This window comes from Mustela nigripes, chromosome 15 (assembly GCF_022355385.1).
Source record: "Mustela nigripes isolate SB6536 chromosome 15, MUSNIG.SB6536, whole genome shotgun sequence".
NCBI lineage: Eukaryota > Metazoa > Chordata > Mammalia > Carnivora > Mustelidae > Mustela > Mustela nigripes.
In genome coordinates, this window is record NC_081571.1 from 76,583,844 (window position 1) to 76,604,299 (window position 20,456).

Here is a 20,456-nt window from a genome sequence, read left to right on the forward strand (position 1 = left end):
GAGGTCACCCTAAAATAGCAGAAAAGAATGATATACACTTTGTTTTTCCTCTCAAAGTTGGAACTATATTATTCATTTTGAAAATTATTATCTTGAATATCACAGTCTTAAAAAGTGATTTGGCTGCACTGTTGGGTTCCACTAGAAGGAATATTTTGATCAGATGCCTCTAAGAATGTCATATAAAGATAGAAGGAGATAAATGTCTTTACAAAACAAGTTTTAACAAATCATAATATGCTCACTAAGTTATCACCTAACTTATCAATTAGGTGGCTTCATTGATAATAGGATTTATAGGTTAAGATAGAGAGATCAAGTTGTAGGAAATATAGTGTCATATAAATAATATGGGTCATTTTACCTAGATTATTTCTTCACTATGTTGTTGTTGATAAGAATGGAACTAATTTCTCTCAATTCTTCTAAGATATATTATCCACTCACCTCTCCCCATCCATTCTTCCACTCATATATCATCCATCCATCCATCCATCCATCCATCCATCCATCCATCCATCCCTGCCTCCCTCCATCCATCCAACCATCCAATAAATGACCTAAAATGTCTATTCTGGGAAAGCCTTGATTATCAGGAATAGACTGGATATCAGGAATAATCATTTGATTATAAAGTTAAAAATAAGGAGACATCTTACATCATTGGGTAAAATGGTGTACATATATTTTTTTTAATTTTTAATTTTTTATAAACATATATTTTTATCCCAAGGGGTACAGGTCTGTGAATCACCAGGTTTACACACTTCACAGCACTCACCAAAGCACATACCCTCCCCAATGTCTGGTGTACATATTTTTAAAAAGTAGATTAACCATTGTAGTATTTCTATTTTCCAGGGCTTCCATGAGGATTCAAGACTTAACACACTGAATAGTATAGCTTGGGGTTCTCAGAAGAAAGATGCCAGTGGAACAAAGAACACCACAATTAATGCTCTCAGTAACTTACAGTTATGACCCTAAAGCAAAAACTAAAGCTGATAATTCAAGTCTGAAGTACTGAACTCCATAATGACGATCCTCCAGAGAGGAAGAAATGGAAGCAAAGTTGTGCCAAAGATGATTTATTCTAAATGAAAAAAAGAAAATTATTTTTGACTGTAATAGTTTCTGTCTGTCCATAAGAATGGTTGAACATTATTGGTTGGCAGGAAGAAACTGAAGCAAGCTGCTGAATTTACAAGTTGCTTTTCAAAAAAGTTTTATAGCCCAGGGAATTGGAGTAGTTTGTCTACTATTCATGGTCACTGTTGGAACTTGCATACTTAGAAATACTGGGAAAAGGTGAGGAAATGAAGTAGTCTTTTAGGCTCAGGTTCAGGAAAGAAATCTACCCAGACTCTGGATGTAATGTCTGATAGGAAACAGTGTATTCCCTCACTGCTTGTGGAAATGCCACTTGATAATGAGTTTTGATCTAATTTCTTTCTTCATTGCAGCATAGTAATTTAAATCTTTGGAGACACATCCTGAAACCTTTTTAAAAAAGTTATTCTGGGGGTGCCTGGGTGGCTCAGTGGGTTAAGTCTCTGCCTTCAGCTCAGGTCATGATCCCAGGGTCCTGGGATGGAGCTCTGTATCAGGGGCTCTTCTCAGCAGAAGGCCTTGTCCCCCCCCCCCCCCCCCAACCCCTCTGCCTGCCTCTCTGCCTACTCATGAGCTCTCTCTCTCTCTGTCAAATAAATAAATAAAATCTTAAAAAAAGTTTTTCTGGGTTAAACAAAGATAGGCTTCTTAATCCAACCTAATATTATACAGCATCCCGTTCTCAGTATATTGTACTTAAGATTATTGTGGATTTGACTCACAAAATATTAAAGCTTAGACCAGTTGTCTTATAGAGTTTTCCTGAGACTCTTTCCTGGATGTTATATAGTCATGAAAATTCTATTACCATATTATTTGCAGACCATTTATATATATTCACCTAGATTGATTTTTATTTTCCCTCAGGTTCCCCTCACATTAAAATGTGATCAATAGGATTCTTAAGGCAGTTATTTCCTGACTGAAATTTGTTGATGTTTTAATCCTTCCTTCCTTCTTTCCTTCCTTCCTTCTTTTCTCCATCCATCCATCCACTCATTCATTCTGGTGTTGGTTCCCCCACCCCCCTTTTCCCAAATAACAGAAGAAGAACAGGTTAGAAACACTGAGCATTCACACAGGGAGAGAAACTAAAACTTTTTACTCATTTGTGTTTTTTATAAGTAATTTTTTGGAATGTGCAATGAGATTCCCATTTATGTGCGGGCAGCAACATCAAATTTTATAAGGAGTCTCCAGTTTTAATTTGGATTGATTTGGAAGGAATAATTTGAAACAATAGAAAGAGAAAAGATTGGGAAATGTCTTTAGAACCAGTGGGATCCAGTGAAGAATGCATGATTGGACTTGTAGGCAGATGAGAGTTTAGGGCTGGCACTGACCCTTTTACCAGTAAGGGTAGTCAAGTCTCAACTTCTGAGCCTCTTCTCCCTTATCTGTAAAATAGAAGTGGTACTTAAATGGGCCAGAGAGAAGACCACAGAAATGTTTCCCCGTTTGCAGGTGGATAAGATGATGAATCAGATTGCTTTCACATTGATTTACTACCAAACTAGCAAAAAAAAAAAAAAAAAAGAAAGAAATAGGAGCAGAGGATATATGCAGTCCTTTGAAGGTCCTGCTGCCTATATCGCTTAGGCTAGCAGTGTGAGGGGGCAGCTTCCCTAATGCCCTTTTGTTCTTTTCTTTTAACTTGGCTCTCCAGCTCCTTCTGATCTCTTCCTTGGCCACTTTTCATTTCCTATCTTCTGCTCACATGGTCAATGTCAGAGTTGCCTAGGGTTGCTCCTGCATGATGACCTGGCACAATTTGACAACCTTATGTTCCCATGGCTTCCATTGCCACCCACATCCAGAAAATACCCAAATTTATCTATAGTCTATCTCTTGATCCTTGGTGTCCCACTGGACATTTCTACTTAAATATCTCATAGGAAACCTGAAATCATTCAGTCCAACTCAGTCACCAACAGTCCAGACTCAATCATGATGGAGCCATCAACTGCTTCCATTCTTGGAAGCCACAAGTTTGGAAATTACCCTGTGTTCCTCACTGCTCTGTCCTGGTTCAGGCTATCTCTATTTTTGCACTAGCTCTTTCTTGAATTCTTTCTATATTGTTGCTGCAGTAATATTTGCAATATTCAGATTAAATAGTATGATTTCTTTGTCCAAAATGCTACTATGACTCTCTACTACCTTTGGGACAAAGTCCAGATTCCAGACCCTCTGTAGTTGGACTGCTGCCTGCTGTCTTGTTATTGTCACCTGATACCCAGTGTATAGCAAATGGTTCTGTCCATGGACGATGAACCCAGTTCCCTGGGCTCAGCATTTCCTCCCTCACTTTTGTGTCTTCCTTCCTCTTGTTCCCTCTGCCTTAAATGCCCTTCTCTCTTTTACCCCCCTGGCCAAATTCCTCTTGTCTTCAAAATTCACTCCATGATGTCTTTCTTGTTTTCCAGACTCTTCTTGGCTGGACTCCTACCGTGCTCTTGAAATACCTCTTTCAAAGCATTTTCCCCATTGTCTTTTTTTTTTTTTTTTTTTACAGAAAGGCAGACTGCCACATACAGTGCATCATTTGGATGTATCTGGAGCCTTGGAAGCTTGACTACCCTACATTCTCTGGCAAATAGACTTTGAGAGGATTCTAGCAAGAGAGTGCAGCTACTTGCAATACCCTTACTGAAAAATGGTCCTCCTCTATTAGGGAAAGGTATTCTCTTTGACCAAGCATGGGAGGGATGCACACAGAGTGTTGAGGGAGGAAGGGGACACCTGCCTCGCCAGTCAGACCAGCCAGATCAACCCCGGTGATCAATGTGGTGATAGGTGCTGCAGCCAGATCACCTTCACATCCTGCCTCACTGTCTTATAGATGCTGGTTAAGTTTTTTCTCTCTCTCCCTAGGTTCTCAATAAGAACCTTGACAACTCATTCATCCTGAGTCCCAAGCTTATTGCCTGGCACATCATAGGAGCTAAATAATGCTTTTTAAAAAAGTGAATGTGTTTACTAAAATATCATCCTGACACATCGCTTGCATTGTTGTTATGCAACTGTGTCACTATTAACATTTCATTTAGGATAAGGTTGTGTACCCAACTACACCAAAAAGTCTGTGTGAGAAATAACTATGGGTTGTGATTTGTCATAGGCCCTCATCGTGTGCCAAATAGGCTCTTGATTTTTCTTTCTGGCAAATGAGTAGATGTTAGGTGCCTTAGAAAGAAGCAGATAGACAATATCACAAGTTGGTCTGAAGCTTCAGTAAGGCAGAACATTATCATTTCCAAATGGGTAGTTGAGCGTAAGTGAAGGGGAGCAGGTCCTCCCGAGGTGTGTTGATCTGGCTTTATGTGGCTCAGTTTGATCAAGTTGTGGAGAGGATGTGGTGGCAAGAAAAAAGGCTGCCTGTAGGGCTGAATCCTGCAGGAAGCTGTGCAGGCCGTTACCCAGAGCCCAGACAGCACAGATAATTCACATGGTAGGGACTGTTTCCATAGATCTTTTCAAACGCAATTAGATGGATCTGAAATAGAATTTGAAGCTCGCACAACACTTTGACATCAGAAAACCATGAATAAATAAAATTACAAAATCAAAATGCAATTCAAAAGGATTCCATGTGATAATGCCTTTTTCAATAAACGCTGCAGAAAGAAAACTGTGATAAACCGTATCATTTCAATTTTCTCTTCAGGGATTTTATATCCATATGCTTTTATGTGGAAAAATTTGATTTAAAAAAAAAAGCTCTGCCACCATGACTCCTGACTCCCTGATAGGTGTTCACCTTGGGACCAGGTGTGGAGGGGCTGCAGGGGACCTGTGTGAGGCTGGATGCATTTCCCGGTGACATTTTCTGGGGCTAGAACAGTTCTGCCATCCACTGCTCCCTCAAGGGACTGACAGTTGCCTAACATTCTCCCCCCAGGGAGCATTTCCTTAGGTTAAGTTATATTTCTGGGAAGTTCAAGTTAAATTACAATATGCTAGGAGAGACAAACAGTGCACTAATCCGAGAGGCATGAAGACCTTACTGCAAAATTTTCTAAAATTTGTATCTTACAAACTTTGCATACACAGGGTTAAATAGGAGCAAATTCTTTTCAACTTGCTTCTCCTCCTCTTCCTCCTCTACCCCTCACTTCTTCCTCCTCCTCCTCTACCCCCTCCTCTTGCTCCTCTTCCTCCTCCTTCTCCTCCTCTTCTCCTTTACCCTCCCCTCCTCTTCTTCCTCTTCTCCATTTTTTACCCTCTCCTCCCTTCCTCTTTCTCCTCCCGGACCTTTACTCTTCTACCCTTCCCTCTTCTTCAACCTCTTCTTCTTCCTCCTTTACTCTGCCACCATGACTCCTCCCCCTCTTCCTCCTCTTCCTCCTCCTCCTCCACATCTTTCTCTTTCTTCTTCTTCTTTTTTTAAAGCTATAAATTTCCCAAAGCCTTTAATGTATGTAGCGTGAATCTCCAAGAAAGGAACATACTCAACAAAATTTCCAAAAATTACTCGATCTCGATAAGCTTTTTATTTGTTCAGAGAAACGCAGCTTGGGAAATTCTGGCTACAACCTAATTTTGTAACAATTAGGTTGTCACACTTGGAACCTGAGAGGGGAGATGTGGTAAATGAAGGCTCTGATGTCAGGGGAAGGAGGTTGGGGGGGCTTCATGCATGGCGGCTGCAACGGGTAGGCCTGAGTGTGTCTGCAGCAAAGAGGCTCTGGGAGCTTGGCAGGGGCACAGAGGAGGGTTTTGAGGGCCAAGAAGGCAAGCTTTGCTTTGCTTCTAATTTGACCTTCTGAGGAAGGCCAGATGGAGGGGCAGGTTGGAGGAAACAGGAGGCACTATTGGTTCTGGACTTCAGTTTCAGATCTGCTTTTGACGTCAACGCAGTAACTGTGTGAGAAATCTCATCCGAGATGAACTTGGTTCTGGATGAATTTGGGACTCCAAATCAACTTTTCCTCTTGGACGGGTGATTGGCTTGGAGCTTCTCAGGAATTTTTAAGCCCAGGTGGGCCTCATCCAGTTCTTCTGGGGTGGCTTTGGGTTCCTAATGTCACCTCCAGAATTATAGGTTGGGAAGAAAACAGCAGGCAGTGTGACATGATGAGAAGATCTTTTTTTCAGGGCTTAGAAAGGACAGATTCTGAAACCCGGACTCGTGCTTTAGTCTAAACTCTTCCACTTACCCAAGAGATGACCTTGTGAAATTCCTTGCACTCTCTTACCTCAGTTCTTTCCTTTGGTGAAATATGACTATGTAAGCTTAGGTCTCAATAGTTTCATCTGTCAGATAAAAACATCACACTAGATGATCTGTAAAATGATTTCTAGTTCTAATGTCTTGAGTTAGATTTCATGTATCTATGTCTACTATAAGTATGTGTGTATGTACATATGTGTTTATGTATGCATATATATATATATGTACATAAGAGTAAGGAGTTCACCAATTTTTAAGTAATGAAGAAATGATAATGTAATTGCTTTTCTCTGTTGAATAGAACATTTTCTTCTGCTTCCATCTCAGATATATTTTGAATGTAACAAAAATGCAGACTCAGAAAGAAAGCACAAAATTTTTAGGACTTAAATGTTTTACTTTTAAGTTCATTCTTTGAATAACTGATGTATAGCTCAATAATGAAATTCTGAGTTATGATTCTTAAGGTTTCTCATAAAAAACTGCTTAATTTTTAAAGGTTAGTTACTCTGCTGACCGTGAATACTTATTCATAATGGTCGTGTGTCTCAGCATACTAATTGTTATGTTTGCTTGATAATACTTTTGCAGGGTTCCAAGTATTCACATACTCATGTACAAATAAACTTTTGAGATGAAGAAGGGAGTGTTTAGCTCTTCCTATTTTACTAGATGTGGAAGCAGGGGCATGTAGCATGTCACTCTGACGTTAGACATGGGGCTTGGAATTAAGCCAAACTGAGCGTAGTTCTAGTCTCCTAATCTTTGACCAGGCCTTGAATAAAGACTTAGTGCTCTATGAAATAATGAAGAGGAATATGATTATCATACAAATGCTTGAGTTTCTTATTTTGAGCAATTCAACCCACTCATTTCAAACCCCTTTTGCACTTTAAAGAAAATACGAAGACAAGGGCCAAATTTAGGATTCAAGCGGATTCTTCCCTCCCTTTGTTCCCTATCATTGGATACTTTTGTGCATGTCTTAGAAATTGCCCATTGGATTCATTCTATTCCTCTCAGTGCTATTTTCCAGTCATTGTTTTTATCAGACTATATATGGATTTTAGAAATAGTTTCCTGGCTTTCCTCTCTGCTTTCAGCCTTATTCCTTTCTCTCCACCCGACACACCATTACCAAGATAATATTCCAAAGACACCCCTTTAATTTTGCCTCTCCTATCAGGAAACTACAGCTAAATCTCTCTAATTTTTGAGGCTTTCCATATTTGGAACCTGTTTTATTCTGCATGGATTGCCACAGGAAAATATTGTAAGCTGGACAGCTTAAACAACAGAGCTTCTGTTCAGAGTTCTGGAGGCTGGATGACCAAGTGAAGGTTCCAGCAAGAGAGGTTTTATTCTGAGGTCTCTTCTGTTGTCTTTTAAACTGAGGTTTCTTCTGTGGTACTCTTTCTCTGAGTGCTCATATGACCCCTTTGTGTTCATGTGGGCAGAGAACGAATTCTCTGTATCTCTTCTTATAAAGTTACTAATCCTGTTAGACCAGAGTCCCACCATCTTGACCTCTTTGACCTTAGCTACCTCCCAAAATTCCATCTTCAAATACCATTACACTGGGATTTGGGCTTCAGCATATGCCTTTTGGGAGGATGCCAACATTCAGTCCTTGGTAGGGCTCCTTCAGTCTCTTCAGCCTCACTTCTGCTTCTCCTGAGGTGTACTCTCACCTCCAGTTCCCTCACTTCTAGCACCTAGTGCTTTTATCTGTATGCACCTGTGTCTGTTTGCCCCCCAGCCCTCTTCCTTCTCTACCCCCTTCCTATTCTTCTCATTCAGAAGACTTTCTTCTTCCCTTGTACTTTCTCAAATTGTACACATCCTTCAAAGTCTACCTCAAGTTGCACCTGCCCCAAGAACACTTTTCAATCTGCTACAATTCATACAGTATCCTTTTTCTCTGAACTCTTATAGTCACAGCATAATTTAGCACTTAGTCATTCTCTAATTCTTTTATAATAGTAGTGAAATATCTTATTGGGATTAATACTGTACAGGGTACTTACATATCTATAGTTTTATGTGGTTCTTTCAAAAACCCAGGGAGATAGAAATTATTGTAATTTCTATTTTACACGCAAGAAGATTGAGGCTCAGTGAGGTTAAATGGCTTACCACTGTTAGAAAGCCAATGAGTCAGGAATGCAACGCTATTTTGTGCCTCTTAAGATTCATGGTCTCTCTACTCATTGCTTACTCCATTTTATGAATCTTTATTTGAGTTTTCTTCTTTCTTACCCATTCAAACTTAGGTTATCTTGTGTTTATGAATCTACAAGCTGAATTTTACTCTTTTTCTGGGGGAAAATTAATTTCCATGAAAGATATTATAGTTAATTTCAATTAAGATTCTTTCCACTAAATCATAAATTAGGTATTTCTCTGATAAATAGTAGTCTCTCCATTTAATAGTAGTCTCTCCATGAAGAAATGGACAGAAAGAGGACTTAATCTCTGCATACTATCTACTGGATTAGGCAATTCCTCATGATTTTTTTCCAAGTAAAAAGTGTTAATGAGAAGCTCTTGGCTAAGACAACACATAGATTCAACAAAGCAATATATCATTTTTGTTTTGCTATAATTGCAACATGTAGATCTAACTTCTCCAGTGCATGATCTCAGAATATTTTGGCCTCCCACACAGAAGATGAACTCTGAGGTTATAGCCATTAGATGGGGGTGAGGGGGTGTGAAATAATTTAACGGTGGAAACCCACCAATCACACCTGACCCCAATCCATCCAGACATTAGTGCAGAGAAACCACTTACAAATTCCTTTAGAGTGATACCAAATCAGAAACATTTAACGTGCAGTGAAAAAGCCAAGTTAAGAATCAAGTTCAGACATGCAGAGGTGTGATATCTGCAACCAGAGCCAAGTTCGAAAAGGGTTAGTCCTTTCAATGGCCAAATTAAACAAGACACAATTGAGGGTAACTCTTCCCTCTGGGAACTTATAAACCTGCATGTGGGAACTTTTGAAAATGAAGTTAGTGCTGATTGTGTCTTATTTTGCTTGGCCATTGAGTGGGCTAACCCTTTAGGAATTTGGCTCTGGCTGGAGATATCACACTTTTATGTGTCTGACCCCCCCCCCCCCAAATCCTTTTTTTGGTGTGTATATATAGAATTTTAAAAATCAGATACGGTGTTAGATTTTTAAGTTTAATAAAAATGAAAGATAAAAGCCCAATATGGAAAAGAACAGAATGTGCTGAAATAACAATATAATTAGACTACCAAGGACATACTGTTTCCCACCTCCCCCCCACCCCCCGCCTGGTATCCTTTATAGTTAAGAGACAAGTAGCATAGAATTGGGTAAGGTCAATAATGAAGCTACTTGTGAGAGTTCCTGACCCCAACCTCACTGATTCACTGCTGATATATGGTGAAGCAAGTGTGCTTTAAAGGGGACAGCTGAGTAAGGAGGCAGAAGAAGACACGTTTGAGAGTCATGCAGTAAACAGATAATGCAGTCGAGTTCAAAGATGGCTCCTGTTCAGTTTCCTCCGTGTTTGAAGCTAACAGATTGTATGTCATTGCTGAAAAGCTGGCAGTTCCCGGGGCTGCACACATAGGTGGGAATGAAGATGTTGAGAACCTGATGAAAAAAATGCTTTCAAGGGTGTTTTCCTACCAAGATGTTCTATGTCATACCTGTCAGCAATCTTCCTCTGCTTTGAAGTTGTAAATTTAAATAGCTACTCGACAATGCGCTGTTAGCTGCATAGATTATCAAGGAAAATTTTCATGGCATTTGATTAACTTGTAAATTTTTATTGCAATGCAATAAAGAAGGCATCTTTACTGAAATCCCTTAAGCACCCAATTGTGAGCCGTTATCCCAAGTGACCTCATAATGAGATACATTTTTTATAGAAAATGGTATTTTTGAGCCAATGACCAAGTCATTATACTTTACTCTTATTTTAACAAGACATTCAGTTGAAAGGAACACAAAGCTTACTAAGTTAAGGTATATATTTACCTCATTTGTTTTCTGGAGTTAGGTCCTGCAAATTGCTCTTTCCCTTTTAACATCTATGTTTCTCATCATTACTGGGCCTACGTGAGTAAAAGTCCGAGCTGCTTTTCATGGTCTGATTTAAGATTTTATCCTGGGGTTGATTATGACACAAAACTGGTGAAATGGTATTTTTACTGTCAGACATTAGGCGAGATTCAATGCTCAGGAGAGGGCGCTATAAATATATGCATTTGACTCTTTGCTCAGCCTTCTGACCATTGTGTAACTAAGGGTAATTCTCTTAAAAATTTGTTGGCACTTTTTATTTGGCCGTTTCATGCTGAGGTAAATGTTGGCAAATGAACAAACAGCTTCTGTTCCAGCTTCCCTATGGTTCTGTTCCAGGTCATTCCCAGGATTCTGGCATAATTTGAGAAGTTTCTGTTAGTCTCCACCATTTCTGGCCAAGGAGACCTTTGGGAGGCCTGTGTAGAATGGTAACTGCTCTGCTGATCCACGTCTGTTGGATGACTAACTTGGAAACTCATTTTTCTCTGTGCGAATTTCCTGGATCTGTCTACTACTGAAATTCCTAGACAAATGACACCAATTTATGACTTGACCAGTCATTGTTGTGTGTGTGTGTGTGTGTGTGTGTGTGTGTGTGTGTGTGTGTTTTCCTTAGGAAACGGGGCTAGTTTTGTTAAGCATCTGTTAAATTAGTCTTAGTCTATATTCTCCAGGACTAACTTCTAAAAATTGAAGACCCCTCTGAAGTGGCTTACACTGCTAAATGACTAACCCTTTATTTTCTCTTGCCACAAAGCCCACACAATTTTTCTAGTACTGTTTAATGGTTTTATAACTTTGTATAATTGGTTTCTCTTCATAGCAAAACTGTTGGTGTGCCAAAATGTACACTAATAGAGAATGATAGTGTACCGGAAAGATCTTCATGTAGAAAGATGAAAAATTAAAGGAAATTTTATGCATTCATCAGGTATTAATTATACAGCTGCTCTGTGTAAGGTGCATAGTAAATGCATATTTACATTTATATTTTCGGATAGTCTGGCTATTGCATGACATTGATTGGAATGTGCTTTATTCAAGTGGACATTGTGACTGAAACTATGTATAATAGGATTTCATAGGAGAAATGAATCTGTTGCTTGAATTTGAGAAAAGCAGTCTCAATTTGGCAGAGATAGAGTAGAAAGAACGTTTTCCTAGGAGGGGGATGATGGCAAAAAATAGTGAAATAAAAGTTTTAAAGGAGTAAATCAAGTATGCCTCTGTGGTACAGAAGCTATGACTAACTGACTTCAGTGAAGGTAATACAGTTGATGTCTTGGAAGTTGGGGAGGATTAGAGAATGGCAGAGAGGGGCTCTTACGGAACACCTTCAATGACCATGGGCAGGAAGCTCAGTTGACCATATTGTTGCAAGGTTCATTTGAAACTCTTTCCTTTCAGTTCAGATTGATTTTCACGAGTGGCAGTGTGTTACTCTTTGATTTGTTAATCAGGTCATTTTAATTAAGTATTGCAAATATAAAAGACAATATAGAGGATCCTGAAGCAAAGCAATTGAGCTACTCCCAATGCCTAGCACACTGCCTGGGATATCACATTTGCTCAATAATTAAGTAATGTTTAGATGAATGAGAGCTCAGGAGTAAGTTCACCTCCTGGGTATGAGCATTTGTCACACACACTGAATAAATTACTACTCTATATTCTGTAATCCCACTCTTAATCAATTCATAGAAACTCCGAAACTTTTCTAAATAGAAACACTCCATCTGAGTGGTGATAAACAAGATGTTCAAGTCTGTATAATGGAAAACAAATTATGCATAGGAACTGTGGGCAATGACTTAGAAAGAAAAAAAATTCTGACATTTTTTAGCCCACTCCTGCTTCTTTAATTGTTTTGGCATGTGAGAATCAGAGAGTCACTCAGGCATGCAAATATTAGCATCCCGGAGGACTGCCACTTGGCTGCCCATATCCATTTTGAGTGTACCTTTACGCTGCAGAAACACTCCAATAGCACAAAACAAGCAAATGTTGTTAGGTTTGAAATGACTGAATGTGGCTTTGAACCTCTTCACTGAAGCAAATGTCATGGGTTAAAGACTTTGACCGAGACAGCGCTGAACCATAAAATCATCTCCAGAACCCAGCATATTGTTCATAACTAAGGTCGGATGCTCATCAACGATTTCAAAGTGATATCTGACAGTAAGGACTTTCGCAGTATCCTTTGTTTGGGGTTTTAGGAGTGAGCATATACATTATAAATGTTTCCTTCCTTTCATTTTTATTGCCTTTCCATACTTTCCTTCTATGAGTCTGGAAGAAAAAACGTCAGTAAAATATAGTGATAAGAGCCAGTGAATTTCTGCAGAGATGTTAATGGGACCGTCAAGATTTCTTACATGAAGAGTTGTCTCTCACCACAGACATGACCGTTCTTTGGGTTATGGTTGAGAGGAGACTGCTGGCAACACCACAACCTTGATGATACTGAAAACAGTACCGAAAACAGCTGACGATACTAGATGTCACAGATGAACCAGCTAAGGTTGGTGGAGGGAAAACAACAAAGCCAGTGTCCCACTGCTGCTGCCTGTAAGTAACACAGTGATAATCCGATTCCAGTTCTTTGAACTCTAGACCACTCTGTTGCCTTTATGAAACAGATATCTGAGCGCCCTCCTATTTCTTGGAATATGTATGATATTGCTTGTCTTGGTGGTTAAGTCATGTAGTATAGGACCTAGCCCAGCTCTTAAGAAGCTGGTTCCATTGTCAGGGACACAAGAAATGTCTATACACGCACTAACTAAAATGAAAGGCTGTAAGCAAGATGTGAAGACTTAACATGAGGACCCCATACAAGAGAGTAGAGGCGAGACGTAAAGGGATAGGTAGGCATTTTAACAGGTAGGCCCATGTTTTTGGCCCAAATCACTTGTCCCTTGCAATATAAAACACAGTATCGTTCCACCAGGACAAACACACCTACTTGAGGAGAAAAGATATAGCACTTGAATGAATGCCACAGCTCAGGCATTACTGAGGACTCTATTCTGATGGAGGTGGAGACTCCACAGAAGTGGGGCTTGAAGGATGGGTGAAGTATGCATAGGTAGTGAGGCCAGAGGAAGATATTGGAGGTGACAGAAATGGTTCACATGGGGGTGCGGAATCAAGTAGCTATGAGGAAGGATTGGGAAATGTTGAGTGGACTGACCTTTCTGGAGAATAAGTTTTCTGCTGGGAAAATGATAGAAGATAAGACTAGAAATTTGTAATGACCCACAGGGAGCACCTGGCAGGAAGAGGCAGCAGAATGCAGAGGAAGGAGAAGATATACACAGTTCACCTCGCAGGATGGCCTCGGGGTGGCTCTGTTCACGTATTAATGTTTTTGTTGGGATCCTTCCTCAAGAACTCTGATTTTATTATTAAGCTCCAAAGCCAAATGAATGCTGAAATAATTATCTGAAAAAACAGGGGATAAAGATTGGGGAATTAGTTCCATAAACAACAGGGTATTTCCTGAGGCCAAAACATGTGAGCTATTTCCTTTATTATTTTTAATACTCTACTAAATGCCCGCTAGACTTTGGAGGGTCAAAAAATAAACTTGATTCTTCAGTCATTCTTCTTATCTTTGAAACTTATCTGATAAGAGCATTTTCAACTTTTGAGTTGCAGGAACAAGCATCCTTAATAAAATTTTATGGTGCTTTCTTTGATATCTGATTTCTATCTCTGTTTATTGTCTTTCTTTTGACATTATTATTACTGAATGCTTTTAAAAAACAGGTTGCACAGATTTGTTGTTCTTAAGTACATAGAAAGCCATCAAATTAAATAAACGTCTTTACACATGTATTATACAAGAACAGAAATAGATTTATATATATTTTTTCCCATTTTAACCCGACCACAGATAAAATAGTAAGTCAATTTTGGCTTTTTAGGAAGTAATAATGAAAAAGTAAATTATTCTGCTTCTAATTTTGATTTTTCACTTGTTCACTCTTCTTCCTGGCTATAAATATAAGCATTTAGAAAGCTCTACTTATAAAGGTTCTCTTGGGTTATATGCTTCCTGTTAATCAATTGGTGTAGAAGGTGCTGTTTTCTCTCCTTTCAGGAGCCTTTTATGTGTAGATTTTGTTCTGCTTTACATTTTCTTTCTTTTTTATTCTTCACAGGAACTATACAAAAGTAAAATGAAGTGTGTAGAGAGTTAAAGAAATGCCTCATCCTTTAAATCATTGTAGTCAGTCAAGCAAAGACCTTAAGACATAGTGTCCATCTTCCAGGATTATGTAAATCTAGCTGAGGGAAAAAGACAAATGTGTAAGAAATAGTGAAGTGTCAATGCAGATTAGAATGCCGAAATTTATTACTGTTGTATATGGAATGTTATGGGAATTCAGAGAAGATGGATGGCTAATGGGGGACACAAGTCATTCTAGACACCTATTCAGGAGGTAATAGGGCAAACCTTGCATGTGTGAAAAGAGGGAGGGGTGCTTGCAGAGCTAGAGAAACTCGATTCTGGAAAGAAAGCTACTTGAGAAAGTTTGGAGTAGTTTGGACACAGTGGACAAAAGCTGGAGTCAGACTGTAGATAGATTTGAAGTCTGAGTTGAGACCTATCAGAACAGGGGTGACCATTAGGACCTAAATACCTAAGGCATATTTTCTGATAGGTCGTTTACCCATTATCCATCCATTCATCCCTTCACAGAACAAATAGTGCTTGACTCCTGCTTGTTGGACATGCTGTCAAGTGTTGCATGGACAGGGTTTTGGAGGGAAAAGAAGCTGGAAGAAGGGAAACCAAGACGCTAAGGTAATTGTCCAGATATGAGAAAATTAAGGACAGTGTTCAAATATGGTGGTGGAACCGAAGAGGAGGAACTAGGTTTAGGAGGTTTCTTGCATCAATACTAAACCTATCATTGCAACTAATTGGCTCTAGGGGAGAAAGGAAAGGGAAAGGTAGATTCTCAAGTCGGGCTGACTTGGAGAATGCTACTGACAGAAAGAATGGGATTAGGTGAATGGATCAACTTTAGTAGAAAGAGCACAGACCTCACTTTAAAGAGGTTGTGCCCTTCATGCAATTAGAGATACAGGACCGGAGCTCAAATTAGAGTTTAGAGCTCAGGGTTTGAAATATAGGTATTAGAATCATCACCTCTGTAAAGTTAGAGCCATTAATTTAACTTAATGAGACATAGTACTTATTTAGTGTAGTTGAAGATCATAGAGCCAAGAAATACATTTTGGAGATGGCCACAGCTGGTATAGGGGACCATAGAAAGAGGAAGAGAAGACTCATAAGGAACAGAGTGATTGGAGGAAATGGGGAAAGGAAGAGCTCTTCCCATGTCAATATTGTCAGCAATAGATTTTTGTAGATTTTTATTTCACAAACATCGTTGAGCACCTATTAAGAGCTAAGTGCTATTTTAGGTGCTAAGGCTCCGTAGTTTTGAGTTTTGACATCCCTGACCTCATGGAGGGTATGGATTGATGGAGGAGTATAAGGAGGTTGAACATGCTAATACCATGCTGTATAATCGTAGACATTTTAAAGAACTGATATGTAATATGTTATGAAGATTCAAAACATGGGCACAACCTCCAAATAATATAAAAGATATTTTTAAACAGAACATTTTCCCCCTTCAGGTTTACAATTCAGTAATTCCAATGACAATAAAATAGAGTCATAAAATAGAGATAAGATGGAGCGTGGAACAAGCAGAACTTCAGGATTATGACGGATGTACATCATCATTGTTAGATAGAGTACAATTTCTTTACGAGTCTATAAAATGCTCAAGTCCTTGAAAAAGGGAGTTGCAGAAGAGGTGGGGCAGGGACTAGGTACTGAAGGGATATTACTTTGAGAAGGAAGCTGCTGACTAGATTTTAACTACAAGACAGGCCTTTTCTGAATTGTCAGAGCAGAATGTCATAAACAACAGGAAGGAACTGTCAGGAGACAACAACACATACTAAAGTTATGATCAAAAGCTCTCTCCTTTGCAAATATGTATCTTGCCTTTACAAAGATAGTATTGTCTCTCATGCACGACATCTTCCCCATAAATATCAGGATCTTGTTTGTACTAATTAGGCACATGAAATGCATAATCAGTCAGTTTGCCCTTTGGTAGCTACAGTAATTTCTTGTAGATCCTTCTAAGGATTTTGTAATTCAGTTAAGTGTGAGATATCCGCTGTAGATAAATGCTTGTTTGTTGATCCAGGAAACACTGGGTATAAACAAGGAGGTATAACTGTTAAGTGGGTAGTGATACCTACGTGCGGAGCCAAGGTATATTTTATTAGTCATGAAATAATACGTTGTGGGACTAGCGGTTTTGAAACACAGAAGTAAGAAGTCTTTTTCCATGTGGTATGGAAAAGGAATGAAGTCACTCTGAACCTTCTAAAGATCTATAATACTTTAAAATAACCATTATTCAATGAATATTCATCAAACCCTAACTCTTAATGAGGCTTGGAGAAGGAGAAAGAAAACTAACCAAACAAGTCTTTGGGAGGTGCCAAATCATAGTGCAGATCACAAGAACTGTGAGAGGATAGAGTAATAAGGAAATAATCAAGTCTGAAAATTAAATGATTTTCACCATCTTAGTTGATGTGATGAGTGTTATGTAAGATGTCGGTTCATGGTGGGCAAGGGCTTTTATTCTCACCTCCTCAGGCTCTAAGTAGATAGAGAATTCTCCCAAAGGGCATCTGGATTTAAACAGTGGACCTTGTCTAGTGGCCTGCAGGAGGCATGACTGGTTTGAGGAAAATTTCTCAGGTTTAACAGGAGAATGCCCAGGCAAAGAAGAAAGAGACCATTTCTAGTGTGACGGGAGAGGTGGGGGCTGGAAGTGTGGGAAGACAATGTATGGGGCATTTAGACACCAGAAGGTAGCAAAGCTCTTTGTAATGTTGGTGAGTCATTCATGGCCCCTTTTATATCATGAGAATTAACACCTGGGTTATACACTTAATCCTATTTTATCACTTCAACATTTTGTAGAACGTCGTTTGACACAGAACCTTAAAAGTCTCTGACATGGGGCGCCTGGGTGGCTCAGTGGGTTAAAGCCTCTGCCTTTAGCTCTGGTCATGATCCCAGGGTCCTGGGATGGAGGCCCGTATTAGGCTTTCTGCTCAGTGGGGAGCCTGCTTCCCTCTCTCTCTGCCTGCCTCACTGCCTACTTGTGATCTCTGTCAAATAAATAAATAAAATCTTAAAAAAAAGTCTCTGACGTAAGGAATACATGACATTGGGATTCTAGTGAGGTCTGATGAATAAATATAACGTTTAAGCACATTCCTAAGAATCTACTTGATAAACCAGGTAGACTTACTCTTAATAGGTTGTTCTGGTTGGCTGAATTAATAATGAATGCTTAAAATCACACCTAATGCATATTTACTCAATAGTCAAAGAATAGTCTGAATGATGACTCCATGGGCAGTTGGAAACCCAACATAATAAATATGTATGTAAAAGCTTTAAAAATGGCTACTGCATGCTAGAATTATGTAGCTTTGATCTTTGTTTTCTATCCTTCCAATTCCACCTGATTGCTATACGGCAGGATTTCATTTTTGTTATAGCAAATAATAAATAGTGTAATTATCCTTTAAAAATTTTAATAACCTAGGGAGAATTAACAAAAATTATGATCATGCCAGGTACAAAATGAAATATTATAACACATAACTTGGGAATAACTGCTTGAAAATAATTTAGAAATATTTCCTATTCCCTATATCTACAACTTCTATTTATTACTTTCAGATTTAAGTTTATGGGGAAGATTCTTTTGGCTTGAAAATGAACAATATTTTTCATAATCTGACTCAGGGCCAATGTATTCAATTTCACAAGTATGTATTGAGCTGCTTTTGTGATAAGAGATATGGCAAATTGAATGTTATATTGCTTTTATGGAACTTGCCACCTTGTGTCCCAAGCAAAACTTACATCAAGAAACTGTCTTGATGGTTCCCTACAACCATTAGCCTTCTCTTGTCCACCATCACTGCTTCCTCAGATGCTTGTATGGGGGACTTTTTACCCACGGCATCTCCAGTTATAGTAATCACCAGGTCTAGAAGTTAGGAATGCTTACAGTTGAGACATATGGTTGTGTTTGCTTGTCTGTGTATTTTATTTCCAGAAAGGGCAATCATTCTTTAGCTTCCCCTACCATCTTTATAACACTGGCCAGATTTTTATTTATTTATTTAGTTATTTATTTTTAAAAGATTTTATTTATTTATTTCACAGACAGAGATCAAGAGTAGGCAGAGAGGCAGGCAGAGAGAGAGAGGAGGAAGCAGGCTTCCTGCTGAGCAGAGAGCCCAATGTGGGACTGGGATTATGACCTGAACCAAAGGCAGAGGCTTAACCCACTGAGCCACCCAGGTGCCCCCTGACCAGATTTTTAAATGTAATCCTTAGGAAGTTAAGAGAAGGTTAGAACACTAGAATTTAAAACAAACAAACAAAAAAGAAAAACAAAACAAAACAAAATCAACAAACTAGATTGCATAACCTCTAAATAATTTTTAAAACCTCTGTATACCTTGTAAATTTTTAGGTGACATTTGGCATTTCTCATAATAACATCAAATAGATGCAAATTTAATTTCTGACAATAGTTACAAATACAATTTTGAAAATACTGAAAATTTTAATTAAATTGTCACATCACTTTTAAATATATCTAATGTATCTAATCTGAGCTTCATACCTCATAGGTATGATACCCATTGTCCAATTAAAAAAAAAACATGGACAAGTTCTGCTTTCATATTTGGTAATTTAACATTATTTTTCTTCCTACTTGAATTTCTATTACAATTCCATCTCCACTGTAGAGTTTTATTCTAAGTAACACATTTACGAAATATTAAAAATTCCACGTATGTGGACAAATATTACCTAGTGTAGTACTGTGGTCAATAGTACAGGAAATAGAGCCAAATTTCTCAAGTTCAAACCAAGTTCTACACTTGTCACCTGTGTGATATGGAGAAAGTTCCTTAATTCTCTGTGCCTAAGTTTTATCATGTATTTTGTTCCCCTTTTTGGTTTCTCTAGGTTTAAGTGCTGATCAACCTTGTTTCACGTAAAGAGGTAGATGACAATGGAAGGACTTTTGGTATCTATCGCCCCTCAAATTCGAACTTCCTCCAAGTTAAATGCCAAAAAGTCACAGTGGTCTATCCTCAAAACACTTTTTTTTTTTTTTTTTTTTTTAAATGCAAGAGTTGACAACTCAGTGAGAATATTTTTCAGTTTTGCTGCAAGAAAAGAATTGAAAATACCTGTTTCTCAAAATGTTTCTGGAACTTGAGCTTTTAATTTCTAAGAAGTATATGAACAAAGGCTTTAGTCGACTTGTCTGACAGCTCTTAGAGCCTGTTACCCTTTCACTTAGAGGCTTCAAATTTTACTTGGTGTTCTCAGAGGGTCAGGAAAAATGTAGTAAATTCCCTTGCTACATCTTGGACAGTAACATTTTTAGCCAGCTTTATTAATGGTATAATTTACATGGCACAAAATGCACCAGTTTAAAATGTACCGTTCTATGCATTTTGACAAGTGCTTGAAATTGTGTAACCACCACCAAAGTCGTGATTTAGAGCATTTCCATCACCCCAGATGTTCCCTTGTGCCTCTTAGAGTCAAGGCCTGCTGCAAGTTCCTGGCCCCTGAGCTTTGTCTTACTGTGCTCTACTTCTAGGAACTGCATAAATACCTAAGAGTGAGTTTGCTGTTATATGGTTAGTGGATGCTCAACTTGATAAGAAACTGCAAACCGGTTTGGAAAGTGACCATACCACCTGCAAACTATGGGCGTTACTGTTTATATTCTCACCAGTACGTGCTATCTTTACTAACTTTTCATTTTAGCTATTTTATGGGTATTTAAGTAGTACCTTACTGAGGTATTGCATTTATCTAACTATTAATGATGTTGAGCATCTTTTCCTATATTCATTTGCCATGGCCACGTGCTTATTTGCTTTACAGTCATTCTTTGCCTGTTTATTCAATTTTTTTTGCTCATTCAAAAAATTGACTTACCTTCTTA